The sequence below is a fragment of the Jaculus jaculus genome, chromosome 11 (genome assembly GCF_020740685.1).
Source record: "Jaculus jaculus isolate mJacJac1 chromosome 11, mJacJac1.mat.Y.cur, whole genome shotgun sequence".
Taxonomy (NCBI): domain Eukaryota; kingdom Metazoa; phylum Chordata; class Mammalia; order Rodentia; family Dipodidae; genus Jaculus; species Jaculus jaculus.
In genome coordinates this window covers 56,575,837-56,599,237 of record NC_059112.1, presented here as the reverse complement: position 1 = coordinate 56,599,237, position 23,401 = coordinate 56,575,837, and the positions used below count along the sequence as shown (strand labels likewise).

Below are 23,401 nucleotides of genomic sequence, written 5' to 3'. Positions count from 1 at the left end.
AAGGCACGTGCCTCCATGCCTAGCTATGTGCAACCATTCCTGGCTCCATCTCCCCACTTTTGCTGCTACTCCAAAGCATTTAATATGAAAAAAAAATTTGCTCAAGCAATCCTCTCATTTAAATGGATGCACTTTGGACCTTCTAGTTACAGAGGCATTTGCTCATATACAGGTGTGTATACATAGGGCCCAGGAATGTCAGGAGGTTCCAGTCTGAAAGAACATGGTCTTACTGGTAGAACCAAGAAAACCTTTAGGCATTTTCCACTGGTACTTTGGAAATTCTGAAAACTTGTTTTCTTGTTTTTTGGGGGTTAGTGTCTCACTTTAGTCTAGGCTGATCTGGAACTCACTTATGTAGTCTCAGGGTGGCCTTAAACTCACAGTGATCCCCCTACCTCTGCCTTCTATCATGCCCAGCAGTTTTAGCTTTTTTTTTTTAAACTTTAAATTTTTATTTATTTATTTGAGAGAGAGAGAGAGAGAAAAGGTGCCCCAGGGCCTTCAGCCACTGCAAACAAACTCCTGATGCGTGCTCTCCCTTGTGCATCTGGCTTATGTGGGTCCTGGAGAGTCAAACTGGGATCCTTTGGCTTTGCAGGCAAACGCCTTAACCACTAAGCTATCTCTCCAGCCCAGTTTTAGCTTTTTGAGACATCATCTCACTATGTAATCCAGACTGCCTTTGACTTGTGATCCTGCCTCAACCTCCTGAGTGCTGGAATGACGGGTATGCACCGCTATGTGGGCCTCAAAAATTTTATGACATAACGAAACCTTCTGCTTTGAATACTAACTTAAAACAGTAGTGGGGCTGGAGAGATGGCTTAGTGGTTATGGTGCTTGCTGGCAAAGCCAAAGGATCCAGCTTCAATTCCCCTGTACCCACATAAAGCCAGATAAACAAGGTGGCACATATGTCTGGAGTTTATTTCCAGTGGCTGGAAGCCCTGGCACGCCCATTCTCTCTTTCTCGTAAGCTGTGTGTGTGTGTGTGTGTGTGTGTGTGTGTGTGTGTGTGTGTATATATATATATATATAAATTTTTTTCTTTTCTTTTTTTTTTTTTTTTTTTGGTTTTCTGAGGTAGGTCTCACTCTAGCCCAGATTGACCTAGAATGCACTATGTAGTCTCAGGGTGGCCTTGAACTCTCAGCATTCCTCCTACCTCTGCCTCCCCCGAGTGCTGGGATTAAAGGCATGCGCCACCATGCCCGGCGTAGTAAATAATTTTTTATTTTTATAAAAACACCACATTTTTTATTGAGGAATATACATGGGAGAGAGAGGGTCAGCGAACCAAAGAAAGGAAAATGGGTATACCCATGTAGTAATAAGCCCATGTGAGAGAACAAATGGGAACATGAAAAGGGATTTAGGGAGGTAAGAGAAGAAAGTGCAGAGAGCTCCTGCCATGTGAGAGGCAGGAGAGGGTAGAGAGCTAGGGGGCAGTAGGGGAAGCTTACCAGAACAACCTGGAAGGTGAGAGATGAACAGCTAGCAAAGAGCTAAAAAATTTTAAAAATTAGTAGTATTTAAATTAGTAGTAATTTTTAAAAAAGGCCATATGTGGCTTTAATCTCAGCACTTGGAAGGCTGAGACTACATAGTGAATTCCAGGTCAGCTTGGGCTAGAGCAAGATCCTACCTCAAAAAAAAAAAAAAAAAAAAAAAAAAAAATTAAATGAGAGTCTCATGTATCTCAGGCTGGCTTCAGATTCTATGTGAGGTTGACCTTGAATTTCTGTTCATCTACTTTCTGAGTCCTGGGATTAGAGATGTGTACCACCATGTCCAGATATCCAGTTTTTATTTATTTATTTGGGGGGGGAGGGGAAATGGGCACGCCAGTGCCTCCAGCCATTGTAAGTGAACCCTAGAACTTTTCTTTATTTGAGAGAGAGAATATGGGCATGCCAGGACCTCCAGCTGCTCCAAACAAACTCCAGATGTGAGTGCCCCCTTGGACATCTGGCTTATGTGGGTCCTGGGGAATCAAACCTGGGTCCTTTGACTTTGCAGGCAAGCGCCTTAACCACTAAGCTATTTCTCTAGCCCCCACCATGTCCAGTTTTATGGGATCCTGGGGATAGAACCCAGGAGGTCATGCATGTTAGGCAAGCACTTTACCAACTTATCCAGAACTTAAAAAAATCTTTATGTGTGTGTGTGCGTGTGTGCGTGCTCATGGGCCATGTGTTCCAGAGCACACATGTGGAGGTCAGAAGACAATTTTGGAAAATTTCTTACATAAAGTCAGTGTTTTTCTGCAATGATACTTCCTTTTTTTAAAGGTTTTTCAATGTAGGGTCTCCCTGTAGTTCAGACTGACCTAGAATTCATTATGTAGTCTCAGGGTGGTCTTGAACTCAAGCAATCCTCCTACCTCTGCCACCTGAGTGCTGGGATTAAAGGTGTGCACCACCACACCCAGCTGCAACGATATTTCTCAAAGAAAAGTTGACAATTTTTATGTATTTGTTATTAGTAGCCATAATTTAAACATGTATTAGAACTTTAGATCCTTGAGGGCTAGAGAGGTGAAGTCACTCCTCAGTAAGTCCAGCTGGTGTACAGGCCAGTAGGGGTCAGAACCTACATCTTCCCAGGTCATCAGAGCTTACCTGATGCCCTTTATCTCAGAGGGTCACTACATGGTACTCTATCTTCTTTCATGATGTGCATCTGGACTCACCGGTAAAGTAACCAATAACTTCCACTTTGGCATTCCTTTTTTTTTTGGCTTTTCGAGGTAGAGTCTCACTCTAGCTCAGCCTGACCTGGAATTCATTATGTAGTTTCAGGGTGGCCTTAAACTCACAGTGATCCTCCAACCTCTGCCTCCTAAGTGCTGGGATTAAAGGCATGCACCACCATGCCCGGCTAAACTTGTTTTTATTGACAACTTCCATAATGATAAACAATAACCCATGGCAATTCCCTCCCTCCCCCACATTCCCCTTTGCAACTCCACTCTCCATCATACAGTTTCCTCTCTCAGTCTCTGTTTTATTTTGATGTCATCATCTTTTCCTCCTATTATGATGGTCATCATCTTTTCCTCCTATTATGATGGTCTTGTGTAGGTAGTGTCAGGCACTGCAAGATCATGGATATCCATGTGACTGGAGGTGTGCGTTATAAGGAGTCATACCCTTCCTTTGGCTCTTTCATTCTTTCCACCACCTCTTCTGCAATGGATCCTGTACCTTGGAAGATGTGATAGAGATGTTTCAGTGCTGAGCACTCCTCTGTCACTTCTTCCTGGCACCATGGTGCCTTCTGAGTCATTCCAAGGTCACTGCCATCTGAAAAGAGAAGGTTCTCTATCCAAAAGTGAGAATAGCATTAATATATGGGAATAAACATTAAGAGAAGTTCTTACTGGGCATAGTGAGCATAGTATATATATTTTAGCCAGATACCAGCAGATGTCACACCCCTAGGGCTCATGACTACCCTGTCATAGGTTTTTGGTATCAGGCATGTATTCCCTCCCATGGAGTGGGCCTTCATTCCAGTTAGAGAGCAGTTGGTTTCCCCCATAACAGACATGCCACTATTGCACCTGTTGGCTCATTTGGCCTGGCTGGCCAAATTTAAGGCTTGCAATGTCCACTACTTGTATCTCTACTGGTGATTTCTCTCTCTTCCCTTGAACTGCATGCAGCCTAGCTCTTTCCAGCATTCTGTCAGCTGGCCTACATGGAGGAGGTTTTCACTTCAGCTTCAGCAGGATTCCTCAGTGACCTTGCAGCCAAAGTATGAAGAGGCTTTAGCAATAGGGTCTTACCATCTATTCCTGGTGGGAAACCAAGAGTCTCAGCAGTGGTCTGTAATGTTTTGGAAGCATCAGGACCTCCCTGGACAACAACTCACTGGAAAGTGTCCCATCCCTGACACTGAAGATTTTCTAATAATCTATAGCTTCTGGTTTTCCATTGTCCAAAAAAGTAGGTTTCCATTCATACCCTCTTAGATTATGGTTAGCCCTCCCCCCACCTTTCCTTTACTTATCTCATTTAGGCCTTTCCACTCCTATTATTTGCTGCTTCTACTTACAATAATGCCATCCTATTAAGTCCCCCTCCCTCCCTTTCTATTTCCTTTATATCCCTTTTCTAGCTTTCTGGACTCTGCTAATAAGTTTTCTTCCTACTCACATAGAAGTCCAATCATTTGTAGCTGGAATCCACATATGAGAGAGAACATGTGACATTTGGCTTTCTGGGCCTGGGTTACCTCACTAAGTATAATCCTTTCCAAAGCCATCCATTTTCTTGCAAATTTATTTTTCTTTACCACTGAGTAGAACTCTGTTGTGTAAATGTGCCACATTTTCATTATCAACTCATGAATTGAGGGACATCTAGGCTGGTCCCATTTCCTAGCTATTGTGAATAGAGTAGCAATACACATAGTTGAGCAAGTATCTCTAAGGTAGTGAGACGAGTCTTTAGGATATATGCCTAGGCATGGAATAGCTGGGTCATATGGTAAATCTATTTTTAGCTGCTCAAGAACCTCCACACTGATTTCCACAATGGCTGTTCCAGATTGCATTCCCTCCAGCAGTGTAGAAGGGTTCCTCTTTTTCTGCAACCTCGCCAACATTTATTATCATTTATTTCCATGATGGTAGCCATTTGGACTGGAATGAGATGGAATCTCAACATAACATGGTTTTTTTTTTTTTTTTGGTTTTGAGGTAGGGTCTCACTGTAGCCCAGGCTGACCTGGAATTTACTATGTAGTCTCAGGGTAACCTTGAACTCTTGGTGATCCTCCTACCTCTGCCTCCTGAGTGCTGGGATTAAAGGTGTGCACCACCACACCTGGCTTCAACATAGTTTTAATTTGCATTTTCCTAATGGCTAGGGATGTAGGACTTTTTTTAGATGTTTATATGCCATCTGCATTCTTCTTTTATTTAAGATTTATTTATTTATTTATTAGAGGGAGAAAGAGAGACACACAGAGAGAATAGGTGCATTAGGACCTCCAGCCTGCAAATGAACTCTAGATGCATGTGCCACTATGTGCATCTGGCTTACATAGGACCTGGAGAATCAAACCCAGGTCCTTAGGCTTCACAGGCATGCACCTTAACTGCTAAGTCATCTCTCCAGCCCAGTATTTCTTCTTTTGAGAATTCTTTGTTTAGTTCCATAGTCCATTTTTTTTAATTGGGTTGTTTGATTTCTTATTATTTAGTTTTTTTGAGTTCTTTGTATATCCTGGATATTAATCCTCTGTCAGATGAGTAACAGGCCAAGATTTTTCTCCCATTCTGTAGGTTGACTCATTTCTCTGTTCACAGTGTCCTTTGCTGAACAAAAGCTTTGTAATTTCATGAGGTCCCAGTGTTTAATGAGTAGTTTTATTTCCTGAGCAACTGAGGTTATATTCAGAAAGTTTTTGCCAATACCATATTTTGAAGGTTTTCTCCTACTTTTTCTTCTAGCAGTTTCAGGTCTGATATTAAGGTCTTTGATCCATTTGGAGTTAATTCTTGTGCATGGAGAGAGATAAGGACCTATTTTCATCCTTTTACAGATACATATTCAGCACCATTTGCTGAAGAGGCTGTCTCTTCTCCAATGAGTATTTTTGGCTTTTTTTTTTCCCCCTCACAAATAGGATCTCACTTTAGCACAGGCTGACCTGAAATTCACTATGTAGTCTCAGGGTGGCCTTGAACTCACTGTGATCCCCTAACCTCTGCTTCCTGAGTGCTGGGATTAAAGACGTGTACCACCACACCTGGCAATTTTTTGCATTTTTGTCAAAGATCAGGTGGCTATAGTTACCTGGACTTACATCTGGGTCCTCTATTCTGCTCCATTGATCTACATGTCTGTTTTTGTGCCAGTACCTTGCTGTTTTTGTTACAATGGCTCTGTAATATAGGTTAAAATCAGGTATGGTGGTACCACCAGCCTTATTTTTGTTGCTCAAAATTGTTTTAGATATTCAAGGTTTTTGTGCTTCCAAGTGAATTTTTGGATTTTTTTTTTCTGTTTCCATGAAGAAATTGGAATTTTGGTGAGGGTTGCTTTAAATGTGTAGATTGCTTTTGGTAAGATTGCCATTTTCACAATATTGATTCTTCCAATCCAAGAACAAGGGATGTCTTTCCATTTCCTAGTGTCTTCTGCAATTTCTCACTTGAGTGTTTTAAAGTTTTCATTGTAGAGATCCGTTACTTCCTTGGTTAGGTTTATTTCAAGGTACTTTATTATTATTATTATTTTTGATGAAATTGTGAATGGGAGTGAGTCTCTGATTTCATCCTCTGTGTGTTTGTTGCTAGCATATAGGAAAGCTACTGGTTTCTATGTGTTTATTTTGTATCCTGCTACATGGCTATAGGTGTTTATCAGCTCTAACAGTTAGCTGGTCATTTTTAGGGTCCCTTATGTATAGAATCATGTCATCTGCAAATAATGATAACTTGATCTCTTCCTTACTAATTTGTATCCCTTTTATGTGTGTCTCTTGCCTTATTGCTATGGCTAAAACTTCCAGTACTATATTAAATAAAAGTGGGGTGGACACCCTTGTCTTGTCCCTGATTTTAGTGGAAAAGCTTCAAGTTTTTCCTCCAGTTAGTATTATGTTGGCTGTAGGTTGGTCATAAATAGCCTTTATTATATTGAGATATGTTTCTTCTATTCCCAGTCCTTGTAGGACTTTTATCATGAAGGGATGTTGGATTTTGTCAAATGCTTTCTCTGCATCTAATGAGATAATCATGTGATTTTTGTCCTTCAGTCCATTTATATTACATTTATCAGTTTGCATATGCTGAACCATCCCTGCATCTCTGGGATAAAGCCTACTTGGTCAATGTCTTTCTGATATATCCTTGTATTCTGTTTGTCATTATTTTGTTGAGAATTTTTGCATCTATGTTTATGAGGGAGATCTGTCATTTTTTTTTCGATGTGTTTTTGAGGTAGGGTCTCACTCTAGCCCAGGCTGTCTTGGAATTCACTATGTAGTCGCAGGGTGGCCTTGAACTCACAGTGATCCTCCTACTTCTACCTCCAATTGCTGGGATTAAAGATGAGCACTACCACTCCAGGCTATAATTTTCTTTTTCTTTTTTTTGGTTCTATCTTTGTATGGTTTTAGTATTAGGGTAATGCTAGCTTCATTTCTACTTTATGAGAAAAGTTCTTCTATGAAAGTGGTAGAATTCATCAGTGAATCCATCTTGGCCTGGACTTTTTTAGTTGGGAGATTTTTTTTATAATTGCTTAGATCTCCATACTTGTTATAAGTATATTTAAGTGGTTAATCTCATCTTGATTTAATTTAGGTAGGTCATATAAATCAAGGAAATTATCCATTTCTTTCAGATTTTCAAATTTAGTGGAGTATATGTTTTTTTTTTCAAGATAATATTCTTTTTTTAAAATTATTTATTTATTTGAGAGAGACAGACACAGAGAGAAAGACAGATAGAGGGAGAGAGAGAGAATGGGCACGCCAGGGCTTCCAGTCTCTGCAAACGAACTCCAGATGCGTGCGCTCCCTTGTGCATCTGGCTAACGTGGGACCTGGGGAACTGAGCCTTGAACCGGGGTCCTTAGGCTTCACAGGCAAGCGCTTAACCGCTAAGCCATCTCTCCAGCCCGGAGTATATGTTTTTATAGTATATCCCTATGATTTAAAAAATTTCTTTGGTATCTGTTGTAATGGTTCCTTTTTCATCTCTAATTTTATTAATTTGTGTCTCTTCTCTCTTTCATTTGGTCAGATTTTCTAAGGGTTTGTCAATCTTGTTTATCCTTTCAAAGAACCAACTCTTTGTATTTTTTTTTTTTTGTTGTTTAGTTTCTATTTCATTACTTTCTGCCCTAATCTTTATTATTTCTTTTTGTCTACTGAGTTTTGGCTTAACTTGTTCTTTTTTTTCCAAAGCCTCTAGGTGAATCATTATTTACTTGTGACCTTTCTAATTTCTCCACATAAGCTCTTAAAGCTCTAAATTTCGGGCTGGAGAGATGGTTTAGTGGTTAAGCGCTTGCCTGTGAAGCCTAAGGACCCTGGTTCGAGGCTCGATTCCCCAGGACCCACGTTAGCCAGATGCACAAGGGGGCGCACGCATCTGGAGTTCGTTTGCAGTGGCTGGAAGCCCTGGTGCGCCCATTCCCTTTCTATCTGTCTCTTTCTCTCCCTCTCTCTCTGTCACTCTCAAATAAAGAAATAAAAATGACAAAAAAAAATATTAAAAGAAAAAAAAGCTCTAAATTTCCCTCTTAGGACTGCTTTTATTTTGTCCCAAATGTTTTGGTATATTGTATTCTCATTATTATTTAACTCTATGATTTTTTTTTTTTTTTTTTTTATGAGGTAGGTTCTCACTCTGGCTCAGGCTGACCTGGAATTAACTATGTAGTCTTAGGGTGGCCTTGAACTCATGCTGATTCTCCTACCTCTGCCTACTGAGTGCTGGGATTAAAGGCATGCGCCAACACGCCTGGCTGACTATATGAACTTTTGATTTCTTTCTTGATTTCTTCATTAACCCACTCATTATTTAGTAGTGTATTGTTTAGTTTCCATGATTTTGTGTATGCTCTGTATGCTCTGTAGCTTTTCTTGCTATTGATTTGTAGTTTGATCCCATTGTGATCAGATAGAGTGCAAGGAATTATTTCAGTTTCCTTGTACTTGTTAACATTTGCTTTGTGTCCTAATATATGATCTGTTTTTTAGAGAATGCTGTATGTGCTCTGCAAAGAATGTATATTCTGCAGCATTTGGGTGAAATGTTCTATAGACATCTGTTAGGTCCATTTGTTCTATGACCTCATTTAATCTGAATGCATCTCTGCTTCTTTTTTGTCAGGATGACCTTTCAATTGATGAGAGTAGCGTGTTGAAGTCATCCACTACAACTGTGTTTGGTGTTATCTGTGACCTTAATTCTAATAGTGTTTGATGAAATTAGAAGCCCCCAAGTTAGGTGGATTTATGTTTAGGATTGTTATGTCCTCTTGTTGGGGTGTTCATTTAATCAACATAAAGTGACCTTTTTTATCTTTCCTAACTAATGTTGGTCTGAAGACTCCCCTGTCTGATATTAGGATAGCAATGCCTGCTTGTTTTCTAGGCCCATTTGCTTGAAACACCATTTCCAACCTTTCACCCTAAAATAGAGTCCTTTTTTTTTTTTTTTGTGGAAAGGTGAGTTTCTTAGAGGCAACAAGGATCTGCTTTTTGACTCAGTCTGCATGCCTGTGTCTTTTGCTTAGGGCATTGAGGCCTTTTATATTAAGGGTTCTTTTTTTTTTTTTTTTTCTTTTTGGTTTTTTGAGGTAGGGTCTCACTCTAGCTCAGGCTGACCTGGAATTCCCTCTGTAGTCTCAGGGTGGCTTTGAACTCATGGTGATCCTCCTACGTCTGCATCCCAACTGCCGTGATAAAAGGTGTGTGCCACCACACCCGGCTTATATTAAGAGTTTTTATTGAAAGGTGTGTATTTATTTTACCATTTTCCTTGTTTTGTAGTTCTTCCGGTTTTACCTTTGCTTTCTTGTATTAACAAGTATTAAAGTATGGTTTGTCTTTTTTTTCCTCAATTTTTATTACACCTTCCATGAACATAAAAAATATCCCATAGTAATACCTTCCCTCCCCCCACTTTCCCCTTTGAAATTCCATTCTCCATCATATCCCCTCCCCATCTCAATCAGTCTCTCCTTTATTTTGATGTCATGATCTTTTCCTCCTCTTATGATGGTCTTATGTAGGTAGTATCAGGCACTGTGAGGTCATGGATATCCAGGCCATTTTGTATCTGGGGGGAGCACGTTGTAAGGAGTCCTACCCTTGCTCTATATTCTTTCTGCCACTTCTTCTACAATGGACCCTGAGCCTTGGAAGGTATGATAGAGAAATTTCAGTGCTGAGCATTCCTGTCACTTCTTTCCAGTACCATGATGCCTTCTGAGTCATCCCAAGGTCACTGCCATCTGAAATGAAAAGGTTCTCTACCAAAAGTGAGAGTAGCATTAATATATGGTGCTTTTTGGGTAGCTTGATAAGCATAGTATATACATTTATCCAGACAGCAGCAGACATTACACCCCTAGGGCTCATGACTACCCCTGTTTTAAGCTTCCATTATCATGGATGCATTCCCTCCCATGGAGCAGGCCTCCAGTCCAATTAGAGGGCTGTTGGTTTCCACCATGACAGATGTGCCACTATTGCACCCATTGGCTCATTTGGTCTGGCTGGCAAAATTTAAGACTTGCAGTGTCCACTGTTGAGTATCTTCACTGGTGGTATTTCTTTCTTCCATTGAACTGCATGCAGAATGGCTTCTTCCAGTTTTCTGTCAGCTAGTCTACATGGAGGAGGTTATCAGCTCAGTTCCAGCAGGATTTCTCAGTGGCCTTGCAGCCCAAGTATGTGGAGTCTTCAGCAATAGGGTCTTACCATCTATTCCTGGTAGGAAACCAAGGGCCTCAGCAATGGCCTGTAATGTTTTGGGGCCATCAGGGACCTCCCTGGCCAACAACTCACTGGAAGATATGCCATCCCTGGCACTGAAAAATTTCTATGGCGCCTGAGTTTTCCATTGCCCCCAAAAGTAGGATTACATATGATTTATTTATATCCTCTTAGATTTTGATTAGCCCTCCCTCCACCTTTCCTTTACTTAATCTCTTCCCCTGATCTCACTTTGGGCCTTTTCACCCCTATTAATCTATTCTTTATATATACAGTACCATCCTATTAAGTACCCATCTCCCTTCCTTTCTCTTCCCTTTATATTTCTTTTCTAGTTTACTGGCCTTTTCTACCTTTACTCATGTCTTTTAATGACCTTATTTTATTAGGTTGGTTTTCTGTGTTCTTCAGGAGTTTGTTTTCTTCTTTGATTCCTTCTTTGATTTCTTTGAACATAGATATAATCATTTTTCTTTCTTTTTTTCTTTTTTTTTATCAAGTGCATCAGTGGTTCCTTTGAAGACATCAGATATAATCATTTTTAAAAATATTTATTTATTTGAGAGAGAGAGAGGGAGTGAAAGGAAGAGGCAGAGAGAAAGAGAGAATGGGCTCACCAGAGCTTCCAGCCACTGCAAACAGACTCCAGAGCATGCACCTCCTTGTGCATCTGGCTTATGTGGGTCCTGGGGAATTGAACCAGGGTCCTTAGGCTTCGAAGGCAAAAGCCTTAACTGCTAAGCCATTTCCCCAGCCCAATATAATCATTTTGTTGAAATTTTTGTCAGGCATTTCATCTAAAGCAGTCTCACTGGAGGTAATTTCCAGTGGATTTATAATTTTTGGTGGGGTTGTATTGTCTTGATTTTTTTGTGTTTCTTGTGTTACAGTGTACAAATTTTTGCATCTTGAGTTAATTTGATGCTTGTGTTTTCTAATTATCTGCCTTGTTCTTAGCCATGTAAGTCCTTCTTTACGTATCTTCAGTTTAGGAGTGCCAGGTGTAGCTATTATACTCCAAGAGAAACAGCAAAAGTGACCCTAGGTGTTGAGTTTTCTTACTATTCAAGTAGTGTAATAGACTGGGTGAAGCAAATTACTGACAAATTCCAAAATTCAAGAGAATACTGTAGACATTCAATCAACACCTGCACCAAGTATTTATGCAAGTATAGGGATTAAACTAAACAGATAATCTAGTAACTCCAAAGTCCCTGATGGTGTGTATAATTAACCATCATAAGAGGAGGAAAAGATCATGACATCAAAATAAAAAAGAGACTGATTGAGATGGGGAGGGGTTATGATGGAGAATGGAATTTCAAAGGGGAAAGTGGGGGGAGGGAAGGTATTACTATGGGATATTTTTTATGTTCATGGAAGGTGTAATAAAAATTGAGGAAAAAAAAGACAAACCATACTTTAATACTTGTTATTACAAGAAAGCAAAGGTAAAACCTGAAGAACTACAAAACAAGGAAAATGGTAAAATAAATACGCACCTTTCAATAAAAACTCTTAATATAAGCCGGGTGTGGTGGTACACACCTTTTATCACGGCAGTTGGGATGCAGACGTAGGAGGATCACCATGAGTTCAAAGCCACCCTGAGACTACAGAGGGAATTCCAGGTCAGCCTGAGCTAGAGTGAGACCCTACCTCAAAAAACCAAAAAAAAAAGAAAAAAAAAACACCCTTAATTTTATTTTTTAAAACATTTTTGTTGTTTATTTTTATTTATTTAAGAGCGACAGACAGAGAAAGAGGAAGACAGAGAGAAAGAATGGGCATGCCAGGGCCTCCAGCCACTGCAAATGAACTCCAGATGTGTATGCCCCCTTGTGCATCTGGCTAATGTGGGTCCTGCGGAACCGAGCCTCGAACCCGGGTCCTTAGGCTTCACAGGCAAGTGCTTAACCGCTAAGCCATCTCTCCAGCCCTCTACCTTATTTTTTAATATTCATATTTATTTATTTTTACTGTTTTTTTTAAAATTTATTTATTTAAGAGACAGAAAGAGGCACAGAAAGACAGAGAGAGAATGGGCACGTCAGGGCTTCCAGCCACTGCAAATGAACTCCAGATGCATGCGCCACTCTGTGTGTCAGGTTTTCCATGGGTACCAAGCTGTTAGGCTTTGCAGGAAAGCGCTTTGAACCTCTGAATCAACTCTCCAGTGTACCATCTTTTTAAAATTTTTGTTGTTGTTTATTTTTATTTATTTATTTGAGAGCGACAGACAGAGAAAGAGGCTGGGGGGTGGGGACTGTGGGCATGTCAGGGCTGCTTAGCCACTGCAAACAAACTCCAGATGCATGCGCCCCCTTGTGCATCTGGCTAACGTGGGTCCTGGGGAATCGAGCCTTGAACTGGGGTCCTTAGGCTTCACAGGCAAGTGCTTAACTGCTAAGCCATCTCTCCAGTCCTTTTTTGTTTGTTTGTTTTTTGAGGTAGAATCTCACTCTAGTCCTGGCTGACCTGGAACTCACTGTGTATTCTCAGGGTGGCCTCTAACTCACGGTGATCCTCCTACCTCTGCCTCCCAAGTGTTGGGATTAAAGGTGTGCACCACCATGCGCAGCTTTTTTTTTTTTTTTTGAGACAATATCTTACTGAACCTAGAGCTCACAAGTTCATCTCTACTAGCTAGCCAGTAAGTCCCACAGATCCTTACGTTTCCACCTTTCCAGTGTTACCACCTTATTTATTTTATTTTTTTGGTTTTCCGAGGTAGGGTCTTGCTCTAGCTTAAGCAGACCTGGAATTCACTATGTGGTCTCAGGGTGACATGGAACTCATGGCAATCTTCCCACCTCTGCCTCCTAGTGCTGGGATTAAAGGCATGCACCACCATGCTTGACCCACATTCTTTCTTTTTTTATTTTTTATTTTTTGAGGTAGGGTCTTACTCTAGCTCAGGCTGACCTTACTATGGAGTCTCAGGGTGGCCTCGAACTCACAGCGATGCTCCTACCTCTGCCTCCTGAATGCTGGGATTAAACCTGTGTGCCAGCATGCCTGGCTTCTTTCTTTCTTTCTTTCTTTCTTTCTTTCTTTCTTTCTTTCTTTCTTTCTTTCTTTCTTTCTTTCTTTCTTTCTTTTTTTTGAGATAATCTCTTACTGAATCTAGAGCTCACAGACTCATCTCTACTAGCTAGCCAGTAAGCCCCACAGATCCTTATGTTTCCACCTCCTCAGTATTAGCTCACAGGTTCATGACAGTGCTCCCGGTTTTTCAGGGGTGCTGGGGAATTGAATCTGGACCTGCAGGAGGCTTTGTACACAAGCATCTTTAACTGCTAAGCATTTGTCCAGTCCTAGCTTTGCTGTTTTAATTTGCATTTCCTTGATATTTTTCCCTAAGTTGTGCCCATTTTTTAGTTAGGTGTTTTTGGGGTGTAGTTTGTTTATTTTTTTTGTTTGGTTTTTCCAAGGTAGTATTTCACTCTAGCTCAGGCTGATTTGGAATTCACTATTCTCAAGGTGGCCTTGAACTCATAGCAGTTCTCCTTCCTCTGCCTCCCAAGTGCTGGGATTAAAGGTGTACACCACAACACTTGGCTCATTTTTTTGTTTTTTTGAAGTAGGGTTTCACTCTAGCTGAGGCTAACTTGGAATTTACTATGTAGTCTCAGGGTGGCCTCGAACTCATGGCAATCCTCCTGTCTCTGCCTCCTTAGTGCTGAGATTAAAGGCGTGTATCACCATGCCCAGCCTATAAGTTTTTTGTATATTTTGTTGTTAGTCCCTTATCATGTATTCTCTGCAATAATTTTCTCCCAATCTGTTTGTCTTTTCATTGTCTTGATAGTGTCTTTTCACAGAACATATTTTTTTAAAATTTTGATGATGAGACTGTATGAATTCTGTTTCTTGGCTGTGTTCTGTCCACTGATCCATCCTTTTGCTTACACTTCATCTCAAAACGAGACTAGGCAGAAGGGCAATGGAGCAGTTCTGCTGACTTTCCGTTCTGTCCTCCATATAAGTGAACATACTGGGCACAAGGGTACCTATATATGCTAATTCCAGAGTTTGTGTTGTTCAGAAGATTCTCTGGGCTGGATGTGGTGATTCCTTTAGTCCCAGCGCTTGGGAGGCAGAGGTAAGGAGGATTGTTGTGATATATGGGACCTGGAGATAAGGTTGTCTCAGGGCCCCTTAGGCCCTTGTGCTTGTGCAGAAAGTGCACTGAGCCATCGCTCCAGTCCATATTGAGTGATTTTTTTTCTTCCTTTTTTGTTTTTTGCACAGATGTAGGTGTGTGGTGGTGATGTGTTTGGCATATTCACATGTGTTGTACAGAGGCCAGAGAACAGGTATTGTCCTCCATCTGTCATCCATTTTTTTGAGACGTAGTCTCTCTCTGAACTTGGAGTTGCTATTTTTTTTTTGTCAGACTATCTGACCTGTGAATCCCATTGATTCTCTTGTCTCAACTCCCCACAGGACTGGGGTTTATAGGCATGTGTGCTCAGTTGTTTATGTGAGTGCTAAGGAATCAAACTCAATATTAATCTGGCCCTCATGCTTGTATGGCAAGTGCTCTTACCCATTGAGCCATCTTCCCAGCCTAGAATCAGTTTTTTCTTTTTTTGAGGCAACCCCAACAGATTGGGCTTATTTTTTTAATGACAGAGAGAAAACTGGTGTGCCAGGGGACTCCAGCCACTGTAATCTAACTCCAGATGTGTGTGCCACCCTGTGCACTTCTATCATTTTGTACACCTGGCTTGTGTGGAACCTGAAGAGTTGAACATGGGTCCATAGGCTTCGCAGACAAGCGCCTTAACTGCTAAGCCATTTCTCTAGCCCTTTCCTCTTGTTTTTTCAATGTAGGGTCTTTTGCTCTAGTCCAGGCTGACCTGGAATTCACTATGTAGCTTCAGGATGGCCTCAAACTCACAACAGTCCTAGCTTGGCTTCCCAAGTGGTGGGATTAAAGGCATGTGCCACCACATCTGGCTGTTTCTTCTTTTTCATAATCAGTTTTTCATATCCAAAAATAACTGCTTTTTTTTTTTTTTCCCGTGGCAGGGTCTCACTGTGGCTCAGGCTGACCTGGGATTCACTATGTAGTCTCAGTGGTGGCCTCGAACTCTTGGCGATCCTCCCACTTCTGGGATTAAAGGTGTGCACCACCATGCCCAGCACTGCTGGGGTTTTGAATGGGGCTATGGATTGATGTCTCTGTTCTTTCAAAATTCATATGTTGAAACCTAATTCTTAGTGAGAGCATTTGGAAGTGAGGCTTTGAGAGATACTTAGATCATCCTGTGTATGGGGATTGGTGTCCTTAGAGAAGAGACCCCAGGGAGCTTCCTTGTCCCTTCTGTGTGTGAGAACACAGAAATGACAGATATCTAAACACCAGAAGCCAGTCCTTGGCTAGGCACCAAATCTGTCAGTAATGAAAACTTTGGACTACAAATAAATAAATAAATACTAAAAATAAAATAAGACTGGGCATGGTAATGCATACCTTTAACCCCAGCACTCGGGAGGCCGGAAGTATGAGGATCTTTGCAAGTTCGAGGCCACCCTGAGACTACATACTGAATTCCAGGTCAGCTTGGATTAGAGCAAGACACTACCTTGAAAAATCAAAAAATTAAAAATAAAAATAAAAAATTTTGTTTTAAAAAATTTATTTTCACTGGGTATGGTGGCATAATCCTTTAATCCCAGCACTCAGGAGGCAGAGGTAGGAGGATCACTGTGAAGGTGAAGTTGAGGCCACTCTGTGACTACGTAGTGAATTCCAGGTCAGTCTGGGCTAGAGTGAGATCAAACAAAAACAAAACAAAGCAATTTTTTTTTTTTTTTTGAGCTAGGGTCTCACTCTGGACCAGGCTGACCTGGAATTCACTATGTAGTCTCAGGGTGGCATCAAACTCACTTGATCCTCCTACCTCTGCCTCTTGAGTGCTGGGATTAAAGGCGTGTGCCACCATGCCTGGCAACAAAAGTTATTTTCGAGGAGAGTGAGAAAGCAAGCATGGGCTCACCAGGGCCTCCTGCCAAGTACCAATGAACTCCAGATACATGTGTCACTATATGCATCTGGCTTTACATGAGTGCTGAGGAATTGAACCTGGGCCATTAGGCTTTATAAGCAACCATCTTTAACTGTTGAGCTATCTCCCCAGCCTTTTCTAATTTATTTTATTTTTATTAATTTGTTTTGAGGTAGGGTCTCATTCTACCTCAGGCTGACTTGGAACTCACTCTGTCGTTCCCAGGGTGGCCTCAAACTCATAGTGATCCTCCTACCTCTGCCTCCCAAGTGCTAGGGTTAAAGGTGTGCACAACCACGCCTGGCTCCAATTTATTTTTTTTAATCAGAGTTTTGTAGTTTTCCTCATATAGATCAACACATATTTGTTAGATTTATATATCAGTGTTATTTTGAGTTCAACATAAGTTGCTTTGTTTTTACTTTCAATTTCCACTTGTTGGTTGCCATATATATATATATATATATATATATATATATATATATATATATATGTAAAGGAAAGCATTTGATTTGTTTATTAATTCTTTTCTCCATACTTTTGTTTATTTATTTATTACAGAGAGAGAGAAAGAGAGGGGGGGGGGAGAGAGAGAGGGAGAGAATGGGCATGCCAGGGCCTCTAGCCACTGCAAATGAACTACAGACAAATGTGCTACTTTGTGCACCACTGGCTTTACGTGGGTAATGGGGAATCAAATCTGGGTCCTTAGGTTTCACAGACAAGTGCCTTAACAGCTAAGCCACCTCCCCAGGCCTGGTGTATTAATTATTTAAAAATATTTATTTTTTTATTTGAGAGAGAAAGAGGGAGAGAGAGAGAAGGAGGGAGGGAGAGAGAATGGTCATGTGGTTGTGCCAGGGCCTCCAGCCTCTGTAAATGCACTCCATGCTTGTACTACCTTGTACATATGGTTTATGTGGGTCCTGGGGAATCGAGCCTGGGTCCTTTGGCTTTGCAGGCAAGTGCCTTAACTGTTAAGCCATCTCTGTAGCCCTTAAATATTTTTTATTGACAATTCCCATAATTGTACACAATAAACCATAATTCTCTCCCTCCTCGCTTTCCCCTTTGCAACTCCACTCTCCACAGTATCCCCTCTCCTTCCCAATCAGTGGGAAACCAAGAACCTTGGCAATGGCCTGTAATGTTTTTGGGCATCAGGGACCTCCCTGGCAACAACTCACTGGAAGGTATCCCATCCCTGGCGTTGAAATTTTTCTAGTAACAATGTATGGATTCTGGGTGTGCCATTATCCACAAAAGTAGGTTACCATATGGCTTATTTATACCCTCTTAGATTTTTATTAACCCTCCCCCAATCCTTCCTTTACTCAATCTCTTCCCCGATCTCACTTAGACCATTATGTGTATTAATTCTTACAGATTTACTATGATGGTTTATCTTTCTAAAATTATCTTATCAATTTCAGACTTTCTACATAGATAATTATGTCATTTAAGAACTTTCTTGTTAGCATCAGCTATGACTTTGAATATCCTGTTGAAGGGCTGGAAAAATGGCTTAGTGGTTAAGGTGCTTGCCTGCAAAGCCCAAGGACCCAGGTTCCATTCCCCAGGACCCATGTAAGCCAGATGCACAAGGGTATGCATGCATCTGGAGTTTGTTTACAGCAGCTGGAGGCCCTGGCATGCCCATTCTCTCTCTTATCTTGCTTTTTTCTCTCAAATAAATAAAGAAAACTTAAATATGAATATCTTTTGAAAACAGTGGTGTGAGGGTCATACTTGCTTTGTTCTGATCTTGGTGAGTAAGCTTTAAGTTTTATCATTCTCTCTCTCTCTATATATTTTTTTGAGGTGGGGTTTCAGTGTAGCTCAGGCTGACCTGGAATCCACTCTGTACTTTGAGGTAGCTCAAACTCATGGCTATCCTCCCACCTCTGCCTCCCTAGTGCTGGGATTAAAGGTGTGCTCCACCACACCCAGCTCACTCTTGTTTTACAAAATTATTTTGTCTGTTTCAGGCTAGAGAGATGGCTTAGTGGTTAAGGTGCTTGCCTGTGACGCCTAAGGATACATGCCCAACTCTTCAGGTCCCATGTAAGCCACGTGCACAAGGTGATGCAAGCATGCAAGGTTGCACATGCACACAAGGTAGTGCACATGTCTGGAGTTCGATTGCAGTGGCTGGAGGCCTTAGTGTAACAGTTCTCTCTTTCTCATAAAATTATTTTTTTAAAGCCAGGCATGATGGCTTACACCTTTAATCCCAGCACTTGGGAGGCAGAGGTAGGAGGATCGCTGTGAGTTCAAGGCCACTGTGAGACTACAGAGTGAATTCCAGATCAGCCTGGGCTACGGTGAGACCCTACCTCAAAAAACCAAAACAAAATAACTATTTTGCCTATTTGTTTGCATATAAGCATGTGTGCCTATACATATTAGAGAGTGTGTGCATATGTGCATTCATGCATGTATGTTTATATATGTATATGTGCACACCAGAGCCTCCTGCTACTTCATATGAATTCTAGACACATGTCATTTTGTGCATTTGGCTTTCTGTAAGTACTGGGGAATCAAACCTGGACTATCAGACTTTGCAAGCAAGTGTCTTTAACTGCTGAGCCATGTCTCCCAACTCCAGTTTTGGTTTTCTGAGGTAGGGTCTCACTGGTAACTCAGGCTGACCTGGAATTCACTATGTAGTCTCAGGGTGACCTTGAACTCATAGTGATATTCCTAGCTCTGCCTCCTGTGTGCTGGGAATAAAGGTGTGTGCTACCTTGCCTGGCTCAGATTTTTACTCTTAATAGGAATATTAACTAGAGGTTTTTGTAGATATTCATTAAATTGTGAAATTCTCTTAGTATACTTTTGCTGTTATAACAACATATCCAACACTTTTTAATGTATTTTATTTTTATTTATTTATTTGAGAGAGGAAAACAGGCAGAGAGAGAAGGGGCTGGGGAATGAATGAGAGAGAATGGGTGCGCCACTTCCAGCCACTGCAAACTGCAAACAAACTCCAGATACATGCACCACCTTGTGCATCTGGGTTATGTGGGTACTGGGGAATAGAACTGAGGTCCTTTGGTTTTGAAGGCAAGCACCTTAAACGCTAAGCCATCTCTCCAAGCCCACATATACAACACTTTTTAATGAACATAAACCATTTTTTCTCACTGCTTTCATACTATAACAGTTGTTCCAGAAAGCTTCTGTGACCTCAAGTGGTGTGGGGGAATTCTCCCCACCAGCCATGGATACTCCCTGGGTGTCCCTTAATCCAGTTAAGTTCTAACACTGTCTAACTAAAAGCTATACCATATCCCATAGGTTGGGGAATCTGTCCCCAGGACTACTAATACAGACCCTGAACTTCTGACTGACTGGCTACAAATTGAGGTTCTCATACTCCTCAGGTTTGATTAATTTGCTAGAGGTGCTCACAGAACCCAGGGAAGGCTGGAGATGTAGTGCAGATGTTATCTAGCATGCATGAAGCCCTGAGTTTGAGCGTCAGCACCACATAAAACCCAGCATGCCTGTAATCCCAGCACTCAGTAGGCAGAGGCTGGAGGATCAGAAGTTCAAAGTCATTCTCAGATAACAGAATTTGAGGCCAGCCTAGGATACTTGAGACCCTGTCTCAAAAAATAAAAAAAGGTAAATAAACTCAGGGCAACACTATACTTGAACTTACCAAGGACTCAAAACAGGTAAAGAGATATGGAAGGTTCCTGATCCAATCAACCCCACTCCTGGTACAGGATGAGTTGCTTGCTGTCTGCTGAGTCTCCATGTACACAGCTGTCCAGAAGTTCCCAACCCCAGTCTTTTTGTATCTTATGCATGGACATGATTGAAGCTGAAGCATGGGAAACCTTTTTTTTAAATTTTTTTTTTTATTTTTACTTATTAATTTGAGAGCAACAGACAGAGAGAGAAAGAGGCAGACAGAGAGAATGGGCACGCCAGGGCCTCCAGCCACTGCAAACGAACTCCAGATGCATCGCCCCCTTATGCATCTGGAAAGGAGCCTCGAACTGGGGTCCTTAGGCTTCACAGGCAAGTGCTTAACCGCTCAGCCATCTCTCCAGCCCAAACCTTTTTTTTTTAAAAATTAATTTATTCATTTACTTATTTTTGGATTTTCAGGGTAGGGTCTCACTAAAGCTCAGGCTGACCTGGAGTTCACTATGTAATCTCAGGGTGGCCTTGAACTCACAGCGATTCTCCTACCTCTGCCTCCTGAGTGCTGGAATTAAAGGCATGTACCACCATGCCTAGCCAACATATTTTTTGTTTTTATTTGAGGGGAGGGGGAGGGAATATATGAATGGGCATGGTAGGGTTTCCAGCTGCTGCAAACGAACTCCAGACACATGTGCCTTGTACATCTGGCTTATGTAGGTCCTGGGTGATTGAAAGAGGCAGAGAGAGAGAGAGAGAGAGAGAGAGAGAGAGAGGGAGAGAATGGGCGTGCCAGGGCTTCCAGCCACTGCAAACAAACTCCAGATGCATGTACCACCTTGTGCATCTGGCATATGTGGGTCCTGAGGAATTGAACCATGGTCCTTTGGTTTTGCAGGCAAGCACCTTAACCACTAAGCCGTCTCTCCAGCCCCTATTTTTTTTTTTAATTCATTTGCAAACACACACACACAGAGAGAGAGAGAGAGAGAGAGTGAAGAGAGAAGAGTGACACAGAGAATGGGCACACCAGGGCTTCTTGCTGTTGCATACAAACTCCAAATGTACCTGGAGGTTACAACAGTTGCTGTGAGGTCATGAATGCAATGGCTACTTCATGTCTGGAAGATAGCATTCCAAAGAATTCCTCCATATCCTCTGGCTCTTATATTCTTATTTATTTGGGGGTGGGTGGGCAGGCATTGAACCTAGGTCCTTTGGCTTTGCAGGAAGTGCTTTAACTGCTAAGCCATTTCTCCAGCCCTCTTACATTCTTTCTGTCCCCTTTTTGCAATGTTCCCTGAATCTTGGCGAGGGTGATATCAATGTCTCATTTAGCACTGAGCAATCAACAATCCTTTTAATTTTAATTCAGCCCGTTAATGAGTTTTGAGTCTCCCTAGTAGTCACTATCAACTACAAAAAGAAACTTCTCTGACTAAAGGTAAGAGTAGTACTAATCTATGGACATGAGCATAAATATTTAGAGGGATTTTAGTTTTTGAGGTAGTGTCTCATTCTAGCTCAGGATGACCTAGAACTCACTCTATAGCCCCAGATTGGCCTCAAGCTCACAACAGTCCTCCCACCTCAGCCTCCTGAGTGTTGGGATTAAAGTTGTGCACCATCATGCCTGGTGAGAGGGAATTTTTTAAAAAAATAATTATTTATTTGAGAGTGACAGAGTGAAAGAGGCAGATAGAGCAAGAGACAGAGAGAATGGGTGTGTCAGGGCCTCCAGCCACTGCAAGTAAACTCCAGACGTGTGCACCCCCTTGTGCATCTGGCTAACATGGGTCTTGGGGAACTGAGCCTCGAAACAGGGTCCTTAGGCTTCACAGGTAAGCACTTAACTGCTAAGCCATCTCTCCAGCTGGAGAGGGAAATGTTTTCTTTGTTCATTTTTATTTATTTATTTGAGAGTGACAGAGAGAGAAAGAGGCAGATAGATGGAGAGAGGGAGAATGGGCGTGCCAGGGCTTCCAGCCATTGCAAACGAACTCCAGATGCTTGCGCTCCCTTGTGCATCTGGCTAACATGGGTCCTGGAGAATCAAGCCTCGAACCAGGATCCTTAGGCTTCACAGGCAAGCGCTTTACCACTAAGCCATCTCTCCAGCCCAGAGAGGGAAATTTTGATGGGCACCATATCCATTTAGTCAAGCAACAGTGATCTTTCTAGGACCTGTAATCTTGCCAGCCGTAGTCTTTTAACTAGGTTTTTAGTACCTGCCATGAATTCCCTCCTATGGAGTGGACCTCAAATCCAATCGAAGAGCAGTTGGTTACCACCATAACAAACATACACCAATGGTCACATCTTGCTTGGTTGGGTAAGGGTCTACTGGTGAGTAAGACTGTTTTTGACTTTTCTCCCCAAGCAGGCTGCATTTACAGCATACTTTCCAGCACCATGATAGCTAGCCAGCAGGATGGAGGCTTCTAGCTCAGTTGTTGCTTGATTTCTCAGTGTCTTGTAACCTATACATGTAGTGTCTTCAGCAATAGGGTCTTATCCAGTTCTGGTGGGCAGCTAAGAGCATTGGCAATAGCTAGTACTGTTTCCAGGGGCCTCCTTCAACAACTCCTCACTGGGATATAACCCATTTCTGGCACTGGAATTTTCCTAGAACAACTTATTCTGGGAGCAATATTATCCATCCATGCAGTATACTTATGCTCAGGCTCTTTATTTGTTTATTTATTTATTTATTTTCTTAAGGTAGGGTCTTACTCTAGCTTGGGCTGACCTGGAATTCACTATGTATTCTCAGGGTGGCCTTGAACTCTCCCTGATCCTCCTATCTCTGCTTCCTGAGTGCTGGGATTAAAGGCATGTGCTACCACGCCCCGCTCAGGCTCTTTATTTTATGGTTTTGTCAAGGTAGGGTTTCACTCTACTCCAGGCTGACCTTGAATTCACTATGCAGTCTCAGGGTGGCCTCAAATTCATGGTGATCCTCCTACCTCTACCTCTACCTCCTGAGTGCTGGGATTAAAGGTGTATAGCACCACATCTGGCAAGGCTTCTTTTTTCTTTTTTCTTTTCTTTTTTCTCCTCTTTTCCCTTCTCTTCCCTCCTCTCCCTATCTCTCTCCTCTTTCTTTCCATTTTTTTTTCTTTATTCGTGATATACATACTCAGTGTGTAAACAGCACATGTTGGTACCATCCTTACCCTCATCCCTTTCCTCCCCCTCCCCAAGGCTTTTTATTTTCTAAGATCTCTCTCTCTCACACAGTTTTTTTAAAA

The 23,401-nt window shown here is 41.7% G+C and overlaps 1 protein-coding gene across 1 annotated transcript in view; it reads left to right on the top strand.

Moving 5' to 3' along the window:
* Fam53a (family with sequence similarity 53 member A) overlaps positions 1-23,401 on the top strand; it is a 73,094-nt gene that overhangs the window by 1,856 nt on the left and 47,837 nt on the right. The gene's annotated exons all lie outside the window — the stretch shown is intronic.